A 4,676-nucleotide genomic window follows, 5' to 3' on the forward strand; every position below is an offset into this window, starting at 1 on the left:
AGTAGGGTCCTTGTTATATTCCTATGGCTTCCCATAGCCAGGCTGACCCAGAAGTCAAAGGCAAATAGTAACTGAGTAACAGTACCGTTTTGGTGTATTTGATCATATTAGAGATGGGTGGACAAGGGAGCAAACAACAGAGCCCATTCCAAGAAGAATTTTTTTTCCGTTGCCCTAAAGCTGGAAGGAGGTCTGGTAATTTAAACCAGTCATCCCAGTGCAGATCCTTGCTGAGAATAACATCTGTGTTCGAGTGCTAGCCCCCTCAATGCCTTGTTCCAGATATTTGAAAACCAAATCCCCTTTCACTGTTGATAAACACAGAGCCCTTTCAGCTGACCATCTGTAACAGGGCCAACCTCCTTGAATTCCCATCCATTTCCCTGACCTGTCTATCACACTATTCACGGCAGCCTCTCCACACTAATCCTTTTATTATGATCTGACTCAATTTTCCTGGCCTGTGGCTGCAATGGGGGGAAAAAAGGAGGGGTGTTAATCCTTCTGACCTTGTTGTCCCCATTCTGGACCATCTGTGACTAGGAATTCAGAGGAGGGAAGTCTGATCCTCCTGACCCCACTGTCCCCATACCAAGACATCTTTGTCTGGAAAGAAGGAACTGCTCACTTTGGTAAGTTCAGCCTGTATCCTCCTAGAAAGTTGTTGTGGCAAAGCTCCTTTTCACCTACAGGCACCTCCCACATGATTGCTTCCTAGACTACATCTCCAGCCAGAAAGGATGCAGAGATTGAGGTAATGTGCTCCACCTCCATTTGACTCTGTTTACTCACGCCTCCTGTATCACCTCTCTGCTCTCTCAAAAACAGTGTTTGCAGGTTCTCCCCAGCAGTGAGAGAGGGAATCAATAAAAGGTGAAAGACAACCAAACATCTCTGAGAATTTTTCTAGCAATGCTACATGTGAAGAAGAGGCCTTGCAGATGACTCCACCTCCACCACTGGCCAGGTCTAGCTTGTTCCCTCCACCCCTTTTCACCACCATGTGTTTCCTTCCTGCAAGCAGTTGCATATCCATAAACCTGCAAGACTATTTCATAGTCAGACTGAGCAGTCATACTAAGAAGCTTGTATGTATCCTCAAAGCCAGCCAAATATTCTTCCCCTAGGTCAGCTTCATCCCATGCCTCTAACTTTGCCAATCTTTTGCCACCTTGAAAAATCTCTTCCTTTCCTTGGTGTGTACAGTCCTCAAATACTTGTAAACTGTTATCATGTCTTCATTTAGCTAAGCTCTACATATTTAGTTCTTTTAATGTCTCCTCATAAATAAGTTCCTGCAGCCCTTTCATCATTTTTGTGGCTCTTCTCTTAATTCCCTCCAATTTATCACCCTCCTTCAGCGAGCATAGCCCTCAGGTTTGAATGCCATGTTTCTAGATTGGTCTCACTAAAGCCTCAGAAATAACATGAATCAGGCCTCTCTTGTGCTTCAAGGCTTGGTGTTTCTGGATGTGCTTGAGTACAAAGATGTCAGGAAGGCTAGCTTGCTTCACACATGTGGCCCCAGGTAATACAACTCAAGGCTGTCTCTTAAGCACAGAACCTCTCCCCAGGGAAAGGAAGAAGCAGCTTCATGAGAGGTGAGGAGAAGAAGACACACGGGCAGGAAGGGTTGATGCCCTCCAGCTGAACATTGCACATAGCTACAGACACTTACACACTCACACACCTCCAGAAGACACATCAAGTTCAAGAGATGGAAAATGTGCATACACACACACATATACACGTGCTTGCTCCACAAATCAATCCACATAAAATTACCTGCATCACACAAAGGCACATACCCAGATTCGCACAGGTACACATATATGTGGATAATACAGACAAAGCTGAGAGGGAGGACATGATATACATGCACACACAGACTTTGTGCACACACAGATGTAGCCTGTCCATACAGGAGGATAGGACAGACAAAGCTGAGCAAAAAAATGGTTCTCTCCCTGTTCACAAACATACATGTTCTCATGCATAAGCCAATGTACCCAGAGGAAGGATAGCTCATGGAGTCCTCATAGTAACCTAAAAATACACACACAGTTCTGACCCATCTGGTCTACAGACTGAGTGCATGAGGCATGGAAAGAATGAATACAAACATATGACACCTCTCCTTAAGGCAACTGGTAGCCTCTACACCATCCTGAGGTGCAGTCTGCACATCTATAGCACCTTCCATGGTGATTAGTTTATCACCCGAGCCATTCAGAAGTGAGGTGAGTGCTGAGGAGTATAGAAGGGAAGGAAGAAAGGAAGCTAGGGATCCTTTCTGCTACTCTGTGACCCTCTCCCCAAGTTATGTTGCTGATGATCCTTCCTCACAACTATTGGCTCCATCTCTGCTATCAGATAAACTGACACACCTACAGGAGTCAAAAACACACATAATTTCTTGCAAACAGCCCTTCCCCTACAGCTTACAAAGCCAGACAGGTATTAACCTTGTGTGTGGGTGTCTGTGTTTGGAAGAACATGGGCTCTTGGCCCCCAGACACATCTCTTCACCTCTGTGAAATTAATGTTTCACCATCAGCTCCCCAAAGCATCGCCTAGAGCAAAATAGTACGCTAAAGGGCTGAAAAGCTGAAGATGCACTCCCTGGGGTGACTGCAGACTGGAAGGAACAGCCCCAGCACATCACTTCAGTCAGCACAGGAGGATGGATGGGCTTCACCTTCAACAGCAGGACAGATTCTCCTCCAGGGATTTGATCCTCTGCCTCTGCTATGCTATAAAGCACCATGTACCCACTGTGTCTACCCAAACCAGGGCTGCCTGGGAACCTTAAAGACTCCCTTCAAGAGGCAAAATTTAAGGACCAAACCCATCAAGTCATTCACCTCAACCTAGCTCCTAATAGTTTGTTTCCCACTCATTATAATGCCATGGAAAGAGTTACAGCTGCCCTCCCCTCCTTCTGTACCCCAGCTGGTCAGCTGGAACTGGGTTTCCTCTTGGCTTATGAGTGCTAAGCAAATGAGGTCATTTCTCCTCAGTGACAGAAAATTATCTGGTCAGTCCCACCACGAGAAAAGCGGTTCTTCTCAGGCAATGGCTAGGTACCTCTGAGCTCTCAGGAGACCCAAAGAACTGGTATGATCCCTTAAAGAGAAGTTCAGGGAATACAAAGCAAGCCACCAAACTAGCACCAGCTGGGGAGCACAGGCAAACCAGGACACAAATGCAGCTCTGCTAACGCGAAGCTGTAACTGCTGCCAGACCAAATCGCAAGTGAAGCAAACACAGCAGCAGTCCAGCAGTCACTGTCACCTCCAAAGTGCCAAGCTTGACTCATCTGGGGCTTTAAATACAGCCTTCATCTGTTTCACAGCTGCAGGAAACCGATCCCGACCTAGTAGAAAGAAAGGACTGGAGGTGGGTCACAGACCTTTGCTCTGCTCCCTGAGCTTTGCACTGTCCCCTTCCAGCCCAAAGAGAGGACTTCACCCCCTTTGAAGCAGGAGCTGGTCCCCATCCCATGCATTCAGCTTCCCTCCCTTCAATGGCTCAACTCCACATCCTCGGTCACCTCTTCCCACATGGAAAGGCACTGGGGGACACTGAGCTCTGCTCCCTTACAGGATGCTGGGTGAATCCCAGAGAGAGCTGTAACTCAGCATCAAGACCAGCCTGGACAATCCCCACCAGCAGAACCCGCAGTGCTACCCGGGAAGATCCAGTTTTCCCCATACCTGCCAACAGCGTGGCATCCCTCGCTGTTCAGGACAGCTCTGCTCCTCCATGGAGGAGAAAAGCAAAAGCTCCTCTGTTCCCAGAAAAAGGAAGATTTTCCTGGAGCACACTTGCCCTGCACCTAAGCTGCTCCTCTCCTACTCTGGTGTCTGGGCATGGTTGAGGGCTGCAAGTACATTTGGGGGACATCACATCTCTTTGCCGGAGCTGGGTACTTCTCATCAGCTCATAAGACTGAGAACAAAGGTGTTGTCCTCTGCCCCTCTCATACTAATATAAGAAACAAGTTAGCCCAGGCTAACTTTTGCATTTGCAGGGGATGGAGGAAAAACCACACTATTTGGGATGAGGAAGAGAGCAGCCGGGTCTCTCTTAGCAAAAGTGCTGATATTTTCTGACAGCACTGGGAGGCTTCAAGAGGCCCCAATGTGACCACTAGCTTTTTTTCCCAGGTGGGCAATGCGCTTCACCACTCTTTCACAGGGTCAGATGAGGCAGCTGCACTCTGCCTGGAGCTGCATCTGGCTTCTGACACGACCCGGGTAGGAACAAACATCATGGACATCATCACAGCGATGCTTCCCTCCCTCCTTCCTTCCCCCCCCCCCGCCCTGCTGTGATTTTTACCTTTCTGATTTTAACCGCAAGCTGCCCCCCAGCAAAAACTACACCTCCCTTTCCTGAACGCCCTCTCTACCCTCCAAGCAGCTTCTGCTCCACGGCTTAGCTTTGCACCGGCGCGGCAGATCAGACAGCAGATTCCCAAATACCCACTTTGCCCGGAGCTGGGTGAAGAGCGAGAAAGGCTCCATGGTTCTGCCCTTCGTGTTGTAGGTTTTTTGGCGGGGGAAGAGCAATGAAGGCAGCTGGCTTCATACCGACAAATCTGCACACTGGCAGGTTGGATGCCCTGAAAGCCAACCACCTCCCAAAGGAAAATAATGGGGTGAGGAGGGTGG

This window comes from Mesitornis unicolor, unplaced genomic scaffold (assembly GCF_000695765.1).
Source record: "Mesitornis unicolor isolate BGI_N332 unplaced genomic scaffold, ASM69576v1 scaffold26591, whole genome shotgun sequence".
NCBI classification, from domain to species: domain Eukaryota; kingdom Metazoa; phylum Chordata; class Aves; order Mesitornithiformes; family Mesitornithidae; genus Mesitornis; species Mesitornis unicolor.